At 38.0% G+C, this 16,396-nt stretch overlaps 1 long non-coding RNA gene across 1 annotated transcript in view; it reads right to left on the reverse strand.

Annotated features, from left to right (window-relative positions):
- Positions 1-6,940: 6,940 nt before the first annotated feature.
- LOC130569112 (uncharacterized) overlaps positions 6,941-16,396 on the reverse strand; it is a 38,194-nt gene continuing 28,738 nt past the window's right edge. The window contains exons 4-5 of the long non-coding RNA XR_008964786.1: positions 10,857-10,963; positions 6,941-7,351 (exon numbers count right to left, since the gene is read on the reverse strand). This is a non-coding gene — a long non-coding RNA (uncharacterized LOC130569112). The remainder of the gene's footprint in view (positions 7,352-10,856; positions 10,964-16,396) is intronic.

The raw sequence follows: 16,396 nt of genomic DNA on the forward strand, positions 1-16,396 counted from the left end.
TTACACAGACACATGTTCAACATATCCAGACCACAAAAATACACGCAGTGTTGGGTAAGTTACTCTGAAAAGTAATTAATTACTAGTTACTAATTACATTAGTGTAATTAAATTACAGTACAAATTACTCTCTCCAAAAAGTATTTAAATACTTATTACTAATTACTTTCTATATCCTACATCAACCTTGATTTGAATTGATTCAAGGATAGACATGAAACAGCTTATTTAATTCATTCAAATAAATAATAAATAACTACATTAATTATTCTTATTAACTGACCAAATAAATGTGAGAAGAATACATTAAAGCATACCTTTAAAAGTTAGACTTATAATTTTGATGTAATTTCCATATTGTATACATTACACAGTATTTAGTTCAATTACATCAGAAGTAAGTTACTGTAATTAAATTATAGGAAAAGAGTAGTGCCTTACTTTACTTTTTCAAGGAAAAAAGTTATTAAATTACAGTACTAATTACATAGTAGCTAGTTACACCCAACACTGAATACACGTGATGCATAACCCTCTCAGTGTCATCAATAATGTCTGAAACTATTCATTGTTATTGTTTATTATTAAAGTACCCGAAAAAGATCACATTAAATTGATGTAACACACATGACATTGAGATGATGTTCTGCAGTTCTGATCTGTTTTTTCTACCTTAAGGTTTCAAATAAAATCAACTTGGCTTTACAAGTCATCTCAACTCAGTATTTTAAAATGTCTTTACATCACTACAACTAATCAAAATGAGTTAATCAAATTCGATTATATTGATATATGCTACATCAACCCAACCACTTAATAAAATAGAAAGTTGAAATGACTTGTGAAACCATTTTGATTATACATAAAAACTTAAGGCAGCAAAAACTATTTTACAGTGTTGCTGGTCACAGCTGTGGTCATAACTCAAACTAACCATTTTATTCAATAAACCAGGAAATACGATGACATGAAAATATACTTGAGGGTTGGAGTGACCCTTGTAAGTGTGTGTGCTAGCTGTGTTTATTGCTCAGAGACGGTGTTCTCTAACTCAATGGTCTGTTCTCCACCGAGGCTTTGGCTGTATTCACTTGAATTATCAGCGGCTCTTGTTAGACTAATTGAGTCACGGCTCTCTGAAGGGTAATAGCAGGTCAGGAAAAGTTTTCTCTCGGGTGCTGCGTCGCTTCTTCAGACACCAGCGAAAACACTTCTTTAAACAGTCAGCAGAAATGTGCAGTGGATTCTGGGATGGGCTCTGTGTTATTAACGCTAGCCAAATTAACCACTGGAGTATAACTGCACAGAGCGTCAAAAACACTTTAATAGGCCTTATTTCATTCCAAAGCACTTTAAAGATCACAGATAGATAGATAGATAGATAGATAGATAGATAGATAGATAGATAGATAGATAGATAGATAGATAGATAGATAGATAGATAGATAGATAGATAGATAGATAGATAGATAGATAGATAGATAGATAGATAGATAGATAGATCATAGATAGATAGATAGATGGATGGATGGATGGATGGATGGATGGATGGATGGATGGATGGATGGATGGATGGATGGATGGATGGATGGATGGAATGGAATGGAATGGAATTAAAATAATAATAACAAATTCCATGAGTTCAATATAACAAATATGTTACAATGAAAACAAAACATGTCTAAGTATGTTATAAGGTTTCATCATCTAAGAACCCACACAACTAAACTGGTACCACAATAAAAAAGTAAGCACAACCTTACACAAGAATCTCACAATTCAGATTCACAACCACTACAAAAACTCATGAATTTTCAAAGACAGTTTTATTGTGTTTGACCTCAATACTTTAAAGTTCATAACAACAAAAGAGAAGTTAAAAGACAGATGAGAAAAGTGCATCGTGTAATGGATGATTTGGACTGTAATAGTTTAACAGGTTTCATCAGAACACGAGCAGGTTAAACATCCTCTCTGGCATCAGTGGCTCTCACGGGACTCATTATTTTATTTTTACAGGAACACAGTCTTTGATTTCTCACTCACAAACACAGATCCTCGCACGCCCTTTCACATTCTCTGCTAAGATAATTAGCGCTAATGAAAAGCTTTCCAGTGGCCGTGTGTATTTCTGTCTCTTGAGTGATCTTACAGGTGTGTGTGAGTGTTTACTGGATGTATTCCTGCTCTGCTCCAGTGAGATTTTAACAATAAGTGATGTTGGAAGGAAGGTCAAACTCAATCAAACACAGGAGAATGTGTCAGAATCCAGGGCCACAACTACCATTTTACATAACTTTGGAGAAAGTAATAAAATAGCAAGAGGCAAATTCAGATAATTATCTTCAGCAGAGTTATTATAGTTTTGTTTTAGATTGTAGCTTTGCCAATATTTTTAATTAGTTTTTATTTTTACATTTTTTGTTTTTATGTTCATATTAGTTTGCTAATAGTTTGCGGTTTTGTAATATGCTTTTGTCATTTTGTTAATGATTTGTTTATTTTTTTTGTGTTGCTATATACATTTATTTATAAATGTTTATAAATATTTATTTATTTTAGTTTTTTTATTATTATAATTGTAGTGCCTTAAACGTATTTAAGTTTATGTCTTAGGCGAAAATGTTACTTTTTTAATTTAGTTTCCAATCATTTTTGGCCAATATTTTATTTGATTTCAATAAACAGAAACTAAAATAACCTTGATCTACAGTTGTAAGGTAAACAAATAAAACAATATATTTAATAAAATAAAATAAATAAATAATAAAATAAAATTATAAAATAAAGACTTACATAACATATATACAATTACATTATATAAAAGCTTGATTCATGAAATTCCAGAGAAATGTTTATTGATATCAATTATTTGCCTTTCTTCATAAACATTCACACATCCTTCTTAATTGTTTTTCTAGACGTTTTCATTAGAAACAGATGTGTCATCCTTCAGTCGCTAGGCTACAGCATGAAAGAAAGACATGAGCACCCCTGCCTTCTTCAGATTGACTTGACAGGAGATTGGCGTCTGTTTTAAGTGAGCAGGCGTGACTGTGGTCATGTGACAGGAGTTAAGGGTCTCTGACAGTATTGATAGGAGAGAGAGTGACGGTTGCCCCCCGCTGGTATTCCAGTATGTTAAAAACAGAAAGCATCATTAAAGCGGACGAGTCTGATCCTGTCTCGTGTACTGCAGCGGGACCTCAACACTGTCAACACATCCCTTCATATAACAGCAGACGCCCATGAAGTGCACTTTATAGGCCACTGAGCTGGACGTGACACTTGAAAGTGAGCAGAAAAACAGCTGTCAGAAGTGTCAAACAGGGATTAGATGTTAAATGAAATCATTTCTGTAGGTGTGAAGGATGACGGACGTTAAACACGAGACAACAACAAACAAGTCAACAGGAAGTTCAAATTGATTCCAGTTCTCAGTTGTGTTTCATTTACTGTATCAACGTAGTCTCAGATGTTTCTCTTAAGATCGTTTAGGAGAAATAAACAGAAAAACAAATGAGAGTGTAATTGGTGAAACACATGAAGAGTGTGGAGGTGATTGGAGAGGTCTATATTTGGGTGAATTTGACGAGAAATGTTTGAATTCATATTGAGATCTGACATCTCACATCTTTCTTATGTTAAAGAAACACGAGATTGAAAGGTTAAACAAGAAAATGCTGCGAATAACAGAAATGTGATCATAAGGTTATCGTGCAGTAATAAACCATTTCAAGAGACAAGAAATGAAAATATTTTTAACGCTTCCCCTGAGAGCCGAGCAAACTCAAGCCAATTTAAAGCTCTCAGAGTAAAACGTACTCATTAACCTCGTATTTAAACTGTCGAAAGTATCTCATAAATCTGTATTGAATTACGCTTTTACACTGAGATTATCGAACAGCTCGGCCATGAAGACAAGATTATATTTCACAGAACTGAATTAGAAAAGCTTAATAGTGTGTATTAAAAACAATCGGATCTTTATGAGCTCAGGGGAGCGATAAAACACAATTTCAGAAGAAAATGTTAGATCATCTCTGTTATAATCGCTCGTCAGCTCACGGTCAGAATTCACTGTAGCGTGATGTCGTTTCTGTACTGGAGGAACGATTAAATAATGACAAATCCCTTGGCGGCAGATACTGTATGAAAATCATCAGTAGAGAATTAACTGCGTGTCAAAACATTGACTGGAAAGAGAGAGATGAAGCGTCTGAAGAGAATCACAGACAGACAGATTTACAGAGACGAGAAGAAAAGATAATCCAGAGAAAACAAATCTCTTTAATATCTCAATTATTTCTCCTAGACATCAGTGAGATTAAATAAGAGCAAATTGAAATGTTTGCTTAAGTCTCACAAACGTGTCTGATTTGTTTGAGAAGAGATGTCAACGTTGTGTCAAACTGAGCTCAGATTTGTCAAGTCTGTAATCAAAAGTCAATATTATTGAAGATCTCAATGTGAACTCAAACATTTCTCATCAAATCCAGATGATTTGACCGCTCCAATCACCTCCAGACTCTTCATGTGTTTCCACAATTACTCTCTCATGTGATTCTCTTTTTATTTCTCCGAAGACTGATGAAACACAATTGAGAACTTCATCTTCATCAAAAGTTATGAAAGAGAAACATCTGAGCAATAACATTGTTGAAGTGATTCTGAGTGGCCCACACTGACCTTTGTGTTTTACAGGTGAGACTTCATTTTCATGTCATTCATCACAGGTGACCTGTGGTCATCTTACACCGTCTCACCATCTGTCTCACACTGTACCCGCTGGTTTCAAGTCCCACCGAGTTCAATAGAGTTCAGAGGTCACAGCGGACGTGGACAGAGGTCCAGCGCCTGGACATCATTATCCTCAAACGCATGAATATTCATAAAGAACACACATGGCTGATAGTCGCCAAGCTCCTCCTGCGATATTTCACAGAACTGACACCTCAGCCAATGTTAAAATATCACTTTTATCCATCGGTGTGCTAGCGTGAGGATATATTAAAGTCCTGGACGGGGAGGTGGAGCAGGTTGAAGAACCTTCCCATCATCCATCAGGCTCTGAGATGAGCGCCGTCAGGGAGAGAAACTCATTTGAACAGACATCCATCACTCTCCGTCCGCCCGCAGCTCTAGTGACCCGTCCCTGAACCCTCGTCTCAAGTACACCAGACGCTTCTCATCTTTCTCCACGTTCAAAATAAAAGTCTCACATGTATGAAGAACAATACAACACATCACATCACATCACATCAGTGAGACAAACTCACTCATGCTGACACAAAAGTACACAAAGTCATGAACCAATATGGACCAATATAGAATTTGGAAAACATTTTTTCCACCTAAACAGACATTTGTGGAATTGCAGGTTCAGGGAACTTCATTTGTATTTTTTCTGCTGATTTTGAGCGTTTAGGAGTGTGGTTAGGGGTAGAGGATAGCAGGCCCCCTTAAAGACACCAAAACAAACTCTGTGTGTGTGTGTGTGTGTGTGTGAGGACTGTAGGTCAGGAGAAGGTCTGACGGTCAGTGCAGAACATTTATCATGTCTAACTGTGACACTCAGATAAGAGAAAATACCTCACACACACTCACGTGCACACACACACATGAACGCACACACACACACACACACACACATGCACATGGACACACACGTGGACACACGCACAGACACGCACGCACACACACACTTACATTCACGCACATGCACGTGGACACGCACGCACATGCACACACCCGCACGCGCGGACACACACACACACACACGCAGATACACACACATGTACAGATGCACAGACACATGTACGCACTGAGGAGAAATAAACTAAAAGCAGTCATGAGACTAACATAACATAACATAACATAACATAACATAAATGTAACAGAAGTTCATTTGTTTTACCCATTTAGCAGCTTTTCCACGAACAAACCACAATTTTTAACAAGTATCATCTTGTGACATACTGCAGTTTCTTGCTCAGATCATCTCTTTTATTAATTAATATTTAATTCAATGCTGCCGTTTATATCGGTTTTGATTTATAGGTTCACTGTTGGCACTCTGATGGTTCATTCATTAAAACACATCAGAGAAATGTGACTGTGAATACATTATAAATAAAAAAATCATTAGAGGCCGTTGCTATGTGGTTGCTAAGATGTTCTGAGTGGTTGTTATCGCATCACTATATGGGTTCTTTCTTAAATGTAAGCCTTGTTTTTTTGCCTGTTTTCTTACTTGTCATGTAAGAATCATTAATCTGGTCATAATAACAGCACATCTTTTTAATAACAGCGTGATTTAAGGATCATTCACGTCTGAAGCAGAGCACACAACTGAAATATTAATCTCACATTTGCTCTGGTGAGATAAAGAGCCGGTGTGATAATGACAGTTTAATAAATGAAGTCTGGTTTCGGTTTCATTCAGGAGAGTAAATGACATCATTAAACCTGTCACAGTGACCTTGAGATGATCCAATGACACACTGCACATCTCTCACCACGACAACAATGAAGACCACAAAGACAATTAGAAAAGAGTCGGCTCTGTTAGAACAGAAACGAAGACTTATTCTTATATCTCCATTTTTATATTTATACATTTAATGTCAATTCAAAATATATATAAATATATTTTTGCCGTAATTGAGTTTTTGTTTTTACAGTATATATACACTGTAATTGTTTACTTTACATTTTGTTCATTTAGCAGACGTTTCTATCCATCACCTGAGTCAGATACGTCTCACGTATTTCGATTTTGGTTTAAATGGCAATATGTTTGATTAGCCAATTTTCTAACATGTTAAATAAACACAGACACAATCTGTTGCTGATATTAGTCTGAAGTGAGAGATGTGAGGTTGTTTGAGGTCACTTTCACCAGGCTGATATATTTGATGTTAAGAATCAATAGTAAATGTCGCCATCTATTCCTCAATGACAACCTTTAGTCTCTCTCTCTCTCTAATTTGCCAATATTTGCCACTATCACGTGTAACTATAAGTGCGGTAGATCAGAAGAGCTGAAGCGGTTTCTCCGTGACCTTGGCCTGCGTGTAGTATCGATGTTCTCTTTCCTCCACACAGAATCATTTGTACTGCTTACCGCTGTCATCCTGTGGCTGTTAGATCAATGTTCTTCAAGTGTCTTCGATTTTACACCATTCGTCTTTGTGTCTCACCTTACTGCTACCACGGTCCGGCCCGCTGGTTCTCTTCTGGTTCATGTTGGTTGTTACTGGTCAAACTGGTGGAGCATCACAGCCGTTCTGTTCACCAGTATGTCATCTCCGATGATGCTGCTGGACCAAATGTGTCCTGCTGGTTCAGCCTGATGGGTGATAAACAAATCTCATACTTAGATTGATGATATGGAATATCCTACAGACATGTAAACAACTTTAGGAACGGGGACTTCACCCAAAAATGAAAATTCTATCGTCATTTATTCTCTCTCGTGTGGTTGTAAACCTGTATGTACTGTAAGTCTTTCTTGTGTGTCCGATATTTTGAGAAATGTGGTTTTGTGTTCATACAATGGAAGTCAATTGTTGTTTGACTATCAACATTCTTCAAAATATCTTCTCTTGTGTTCTGCAGAAGAAAGAAAGTCAAACAGGCTTGGACTAACATGAGATTGAGTAAATGCGTGACCTCGTGTGATTGGTCTGTAATGAGCTGTGTGTTGGTCACCTGTGCACACAGGAGGGATTGTGGGATTGTTTCTCTGCACAGGTGTGCTTACACAGACCTCATTAACATGATTAAACTCGTTTAGCAGCACAACCGCTTCATTAAGATGATTAAGCTCCTTTAGGAACATGATGTTATCCGTTCACTTTCCAGCCCAACCTGCCCGCCGCCCCCCAGACGACACCGCCGGCTGATCACAAACATATGAAAACATGCTTCAAATGATTTATTTCTGTTTAAGTTTTACCAGCGACTCCATACAGTATTAAATGGACTTTTCTTTCCAAATGATGCACTCATATATCACTGTTGTTCTTCCAAAACCTCGGATGTCCAAATTCACACTTTTTCAGGAAATAAAAAAAAACTGCACAAGCACTTTTTGAAACTTTATATTGGTTAAATATTTGCAAAACCAAGTGACAAACATAAAGAATGACTAAAAATAATGATTTATGGCAAAAAATAACAAGATTAGGAGCTACAAGGTTTCAGAAGGACAGCTGCGAGATATATATATATATATATATTCATTTACATTTACATTTAGTCATTTAGCAGATGCTTTTATCCAAAGCGACTTACAGATGAGGGAAACAATGGAAGCAATTGGAACAACATAAGCACAACAAAAAGCATAAGTGCAATAAAAGAAAACTGGTCTCATATAGCCAACCACAGTACACAGAGCTAAGGTTTTTTCTTTTTTTGAAAGAGTAGAAAAGAGATAGAAGTCAGAGCTGATCAGTCAGGTGCTGACGGAAGAGATGTGTTTTCAGACGGTTCTTAAAGATGGCCACAGAATCTGCTGATCTTGTAGCAGCGGGCAGATCATTCCATAAATGTGGAACCGATCCCGAGAAGGTACGTGAGAGAGATCTTTTACCTTTTTGGGATGGCACCACAAGACGTCGTTCATGTGCAGAGCGATCTGGCGGGTACATAAGTCTGCATTAGCGAGTGAAGGTAAGGGGTGCTGAACCAGTGGTGGTCTTGTAGGCCAGGACGAGAGTCTTGAATTTGATGCGAGCGACTATAGGGAGCCAATGTCACTTAATGAAGAGAGGAGTGACGTGCGCTCTCTTCGGTTCATTGAAGACCACTCTCGCCGCTGCATTACATGAACTATGAACTATTACATAGTTCTTACATTTTTATGTTCCTTATATGAGGATTCAATACAATTGTTTTCATATCACATTGTAGAATTTAAACATATAAAAATGTTTTCCAGATTTCTTTCTATTTTCTATCGTCATTCTTTTATTGTTATCACTAGTTAAATTGAAAACTGTAGGATGTGTACAAACCATTTCACTATATGCACTCTTCTATACCACCCAATAGCCCAGAAAATGTATACTGTATATTTGACCCAAAGTTGGGTTTAAAAAAGAACCCAGCACTTTTAAGAGTGTACAGTATCGTTCTGTGTATGTACGTAACAAACAAAACGTGAAAATCATGAAACTTCAGATGTTGTTAGTCAAGAACTTGAGACGGTAGCTCGAGGTGATTAACTGAAAACGTCTGCAGGCTACATTAAGACATTTGACAGATGCTTTTTTCATAGACTGAATATAAACATGTCAACAAACAAACCAATGGCTAGCCTATTTCCTAAATAGAACAGCTCATGTGTAACAAAACCCTTCATGTGACTCTCATAAGTGAAAAATGACAAGATTAAGAAAGATTAAGATGACAAGAATGATGAAATCTGGAGAACAGTAATCTGTATTTACTCAAATGATACATTTAACAATATCACGTAATACTGCTGAATAAAACACTGCAACAGTCGAGCATGCAGCGCTGCATTTCCTGCGCTCGGTGCAGGCCGATCTTTGTGAATCACTTCATGTGACCTCACTAATTGGTCATCAGCATAAATAAGGAGTCAATGAGCTGAACTCTCTCTGTGTTATAAATCAAACACTTCAGGCTGTTCAGAGATCAGTGTGAAATTAATCACTGTCCCTATTAATGATGTTACCACACACACACACACACAGACACGTGCACACACGCACGCACCCACACCCACACCCACACCCACCCACACACACACACACACACACACACACACGCTTCTATTAATGATAGTGCTGCAGCCGAGAGCATCGCTGTAAATCACCGCTGATAAGACAGACTGCAGCGCCAGTGGTTACACTGCTGGAAAATGACCTCGCTCTCTCTCTCTCAGTTCAATCTCCTCTGTTCTTTTGGTTCTGTGCTGCGCATTAATAGGCATTTAATATAAGCTTTTCGTGATCACAGCAGAAAAACCTTTAAAAATGAATAAACCCCTACTATAAGAACCCAAAACAAATAAAGATATATAGCAGAGAGAGAGAGAGAGAGAGAGAGAGAGAGAGAGAGAGAGGATCTTTCGAAACAGAAACCATGAAATTCAGCAGGTTGTTATTGACTAATTCTGATTCGTGACAATAGCACACAGCATGCGAGCTCAACACAGAGATTAATGCTCCGTCTGCACACAAACCCAGATCATTTGGGTCACATTGTAACAGCAGCAGAAAGAAAAATGAGCGTCGCTCTGAAGTATCAGACGCAGCAAACTGTGCGCTGAAGGTTAAACTGTGTGTAATAGTTTGAAATGAATGGAGTGACTTCAGAGTGTTGACAGAACAGCATTATTTACAGTCTGAACACACAGAACTACACAACACAAAACGCTTTATATACACTCTTTATCCAGGGATATTATTTGTGAATATCTGTGGACTCGTGAGCTATAATAACAGAAGGACCATCAAAGCAATTACAGCTATTAACTTCAATGACATGAATCCTAATGACATAAACACAGTATATCTGTAATGAAATGGGAAATGTCTTACACGGCTTTGATACATTCTCATCAGTGTTGTTTGCTTAGGGAATCAGATGTGGAAAGAAATAGATTTATAATGAAGGATGGAAGTGAGCTGAACTACAGAGATCACCAAAAAGCACTTTAGCCAACAAAAAGCAAGGTTGTTTTTTTATACCCATTACTTTTCTAGTAATGACTGAAAGCGATGTAGATGTGTTTGAACATTCAAAGCACATACAGTATGATGACCAGAAAATGTCAACTGTGTCTAAAGAAATGAAAGAGTATGTAAATGGAGACTGACCGTTGACAAATGAGGCCTCAGATGTGATATTGACTTGCTGGCGTGAAAGTCCATTTGCTGTGGATGGAGATGCTGGAGACTTTGAAGATGTGAAGATGTTGGAGATGCTGGAGAGAAAAGTTCAGAGAAAAAATGAATCTAAAATCGCTACATTACGCAGGGTTTTAACATTTGTCATCCCTCTTTTGCTTTACAAACATGAGCAAAACCTGATTAAAAAACTACAATACCAACCATGTTGTACATGTGGATCTTGTGTACATTCACATGGTCAGTACCGCACAAATATAGTGATAATACAGAGCAAAGCACATCTCAATACAATCTAGTCGAAAGTGAAATGTCTCATAGACGTTTTCATCAGACGCACGCACCTGGCCTGAAGTTAACTAACAGTCAGTGTTTGGATATAATATTACAATTTTATTGATATTATTATTCATTGATATTTTTTTTTATTGTATATGAATTATATTAAATTAAAACTACAGTTATTGATTCTTTGTGGAGAATCTACCAGTAGTTAAATTTGGGCCACATAACATTTGTTCGTGTTGTTGCTGCTGAAACTCTATATGGATTTATAGAGAATTAAACTGATTTGTGCATGCTTGACAATTATATTTCATTTTCTATGATAAATGTTACATAACCTAAATGGTTCTTCTTACATGCCGTAAACACACACACTCACACGTGCACACGCACACACACACACACACACACACACGCACACACACAAACACACACACACATGCACACACACTTACACACACGCACCGCACACACGCACACACACACACACACGTGCACACGCACACATACACACACACGCACATACATGCACACACGCACACACACACACACGCACGCACACACACACAGTCAGTAACAGGAAGCAGAGTTCAGTTCAGCCGGTCAATATTAAGACACGCTGCATCTGTCATCCGTCCAATCAATGATATCTCTCAGTGATGCTCTCTTGAAACACAGCACAGACGGAGAACTGAACTCTCCCTCTCTCTCTGGAGAGTTTTCCCCATGAACAGCTCAATTTCCCCCAGAAGACCGACTGAACCCATCTAATGCCAGAAATGAATCCACCGTTTCCCAGATGAACAAGTGGTGAAAGTTCTCCTGTATTTTATACAGCGTCATGTACATTTTATATACAGCTTGAGAACGTTTGTCATGATTTTGACTCATGGCTGTTTTATGAAATCATTTCTGTCTGTACAGCTGCGGAGGACCACGATGAACCTTCTAGAAGAAATAGTAAAACACAGACAAGCCTGTGTGTGTATAAACAACAAAGAAAGAAGAAACATTCACAGACATTTTTTAACCAACAAAAGCCGAACAAAAAAACCTCTAATGAACTTTTATCTTTGAGAGTGCAGTCAACATTAAACCGACTTTTAAGGAGGATTAAGCACATTAGGTTTTATTGCTTAGTTTGGACTAGATGGCATTCATGTCAGGAACTAAAAGTAAATCTATTAAAACATTTATGTTAATTGAAATCAAAATAAAATGTAGACCTGAAATTATTTGAAAAACTTAAATTAAATGAAAATTAGAAATGTTGGCAAAAAAAGTGAGGCTGACCCTGTTGAAAAAACCAGCATATGCTGGTTAGGTATGTTTTGATGCTGGTTTGACCATCTTAAACCAGCACAATCCAGCATCAAAACATACCAAACCAGCATTAAGACACTTTAATTACTGAAAATAAACAAACCCTAACTGAAACTGAAATAAAAGTCAAATACTCTTATGTAGAAAAAAATGACAAGAACATAATAAATTAAACTCGCTTTCATAGAAACTAAAAATATAAAAACACAACCCAATTTAAAAAATGTGTATTATGACAAAAAACTAAAATCATGTGCTGAAAAGCATCCCATAACCCTCCTCATCTATCCCATAATAGTCTGTTTATTGGTCTTCACTTTTCACTGGTCGGTTATGTATCAGCCGGGCCGGAACAGGAACTGTCAGAACATTAGTCAGAGTAAGTGACCGAGATCAATAATGTGGGATTCAAGTGAACCATTTAAATCAACACGAAATCTAAATCTCTGACTGTATGTTTGAATAAATCTTCCTGTTCCTAATGTTTACAATGTGAATCAGAGTTTTTGTAATAACCAACTCTATAGACTATTGATTTATAATAAAGCCATGTGATGCTGGGTGACTCCGCCCACAATGAAATCTCATGGATCTGAACTTCAGTCTTCACTTTCTCCTTCACAGGTGACAGATAAATGAGTTATGAGAGTGACCGTCTGAGGAGAACCGTGAAACCCCGCACACCTCGCTCACTTCCTGTCACCCGCTCTCCCACTTCCTGTCTTTCTCTCTCGCGCTCGCTCTCTTCCTTTAGTCTTTTATCATCAAAGTCAACATCTGTTTATTGTGGTTCCTTCAGCGACTCTTAAGTGCGCTTGACCGTCACGCTCGCATTGTTAGCAAAGCGCAGGAGTAAAAATAAACCGTCCTGAGAACGGCAGGCCGCACATTCTTAAACATCGATTGTTGTGGTGGAGGAAGTGAAAACCCCGCGGTGAGAGTGCCAGCGTGGTCATTTCCGTTAAACGTGTCACGCCGTTGACAGCATCGCCGTGATTAAGCCGTAAAATCTGAGCCGCCTATTTGTTTGCTATTTCTGCTGATGTTGTGGTCGCCGTGGTGACGCGCCCGTCCGCTTAAGTTCATCTGGAGGTCTCGACAGTTCCCGGCAGGCAACCTGATCTCAGGCACGGCCGGAACGTGAGATGAGGGCTGTTAGTTTCTATGTGCTGAACGATACTCAGAACATCAGTGTTTGTGTTCTTAAACCTCACATTCACTTACAGTATCTACGTATCTCATGTCATATTCTGTGTTCATTTGTGCTGGGAACTGGTCCACAATACTGCTTTACTGAAACAATGAATGAGCAATTAAATGATTAAAATACAGTATTTTAAAAAGTCCAATACAGGAACCTCAAGAATTACAGCAACATTCATACATTCAAGAAACGTGTAATTAAATCATTTACTAACCTTGTGTATGTAATATTCAATATTTCAACTGGCGGTCATACATTTACGTTAAGTCCTTTAGCAGATGCTATTATCCAAAGCGACCTACAAATGTAGTATACAAGTACACAGTATACAAAGCTAAGTTTTGTTTTGAAAGAAAGAGTAGAAAAGAGATAAACCCAAGTGCAGGGCAGTGGTGGTACGAAAGACAAGACTTTATTTACAAAGGGGGCCAAAACAAAACACCCACGATGGGGTAATACACGGACAGGACTAAAATACTAAACTGAAAAATAAACACTTCCCACGAGGGGGATAAACCAAGCATACTAAATAACAAAACTTACAAGAAGACAGGAACCAAACTAAATAACAAACATGACACAACGTCGAACTAACCAGAAAATGACTAAAACAGGGTAGGGTAAATAAACAGGCGGCATCAGGAACAATATAACAGGGTAGGATCACGAAAAACAGGCAATATCCAAAAAACTCACAAGACAGTTGCACGGCAAACAGGTTAATAGCACGACGACCAACGTAGTACAAACAAACACAGGACAATAGACACAAGGGCATTTTAAAGGCTAACTAACAAGGGAGATAACAATGGGAAAGTGTGGGTAATGAGACACAGGCGGGAAGCTAAATGAGGGAACGAGAGGGGCGGGGCCATAGACGAGACCGGAGAGAGCGCATATTATGTCAAGACAACAATAATATGTCTCTCCCCACACAAAACATGAGGTTCTGTCATGATTCTGCCACTAGGTCAAGAAAAGCAAGACAAGGTGGGACAGAACCATGACAGAACCCCCCCCTCATCGGCCGGCCTGTGGGCTCTGGAGGCAGGGCAGGACTGGATACCGGCTGGTCCGGGCTGGGTGCCGGCTGGATTGACGGCTGGACCGGACCGGGACTGGATGCTGGCGCTGCGGCCGGACCGGGGCAGTACCAGAGGTGTTCTCTAGAATTTGACATTTTTTTTCACCTGAAAGTCTCATCCTGGAAAGCATTGTATTCTTATTGGCTAAATATTCATTGGTCTATAAGTCATCGTTCAAAAAAAAATTTTTTAACAATTTTTCCTAACGAAATAAAGCGATATGTTGGTTGGTTGGCACAGTCAAATTTAGTTAACAAAAGTAATTTAAAAAAACATTTAAATGTTCGCCTTGTAATTTAAAAGATTTTTAAGATCAATATTGAAACATTTCATTAAAGCATTTCAAAAGTTTTGACTTGTACTTTTTCTGTACCGAACAATTAATCTTAACAATAATTAATATATAATTCATTTTTCGAAACAATTTTATTTAATTAAAAATTAAATAACTAGAAAAATAAAAGCAGGCCATTTCCCTTTTTTAAAAGACAGCATTACTGTTACCATGAATTTTGACAAAAGAAATTACAACAGAGAAACTACAAAAATAAAGAAAAAATGAGGTAATGGCCATGATATAAATCATGTTAACAGAGTTTACCAGCACTAAAATCAGAACATTTCAATAACATCTGAACTGATATCACCATCTACATCACCATACATACACACATAGTAATGTCTCATGTGCAGAACATGTGCATGTCAAGCCCCGTCCATCACAATAACATCAACAGACAATCCACACGGCATCATTCTTCTGTTCTGAAGGCATCATATCTGTGTCTGCGGGCCTTCCATCACTCACAAGATTCATTACTGAAGATCTGATGAGAATCTGACAGCTGTTTTCTGTGTTCCTGTGAGAGACAGCTGCAACAACACAACACAACACAACCCACATGGACAGATGTGCATCACACACACACTAGAAACAAACACAGAAACCTCTGCGCAGTGCGACTGGATCTGTTTTTGGGTGTTCTAGTGTTAACAGCTGTTGATATGAGACCCATCACATGAATCACAGTTGTGTGACTATTAGAGTTTCATTTATTATGGCATCAACAACAGAGCAAAAACACGTCAGAATGTCATGCAATGAACACTAATGTCACACAATATTTACTTACAATACTAGATCTGAGAAAATTGTCAGTATATTTGGAAACTGACAATACAGATGACATTAGCTCAATTACAATGCCAAGAATCCTCTAAAAGCCAAAAATTGTTGAATTAATATCTGATTTATCCGTTCAGTGTAAGATGTGAATCACGGAAAAGCCTGTGACCCCCCCCCACCCCGCTTCTGTAATAAGATGATGGGAAACATTTGCATCTCATAAAACATTTGTACCGATGAGTCCCAAAGCTCTGGACTGAGACACTACATCACTGTCCAACATCAACAGCTGCTCTCTCTCTCTCTCTCTCTCTCTCTCTCTCTCATCACTCTTTCTCACTGGGATAAAGTCATTTGTCAGGATGAGCTGATTTCCTGCTGTCATCTCTCAGATGAGATTGTTTCCATGTTGGAGCGCAGGAATCTGACACAAACGCTCCATTTTAGATTGTTAATAAAACACAGTCCATGTCCACTGACAGATTTA

The sequence above is a fragment of the Triplophysa rosa genome, linkage group LG18, assembly GCF_024868665.1.
Source record: "Triplophysa rosa linkage group LG18, Trosa_1v2, whole genome shotgun sequence".
In the NCBI taxonomy this organism is placed as follows: Eukaryota; Metazoa; Chordata; class Actinopteri; order Cypriniformes; family Nemacheilidae; genus Triplophysa; species Triplophysa rosa.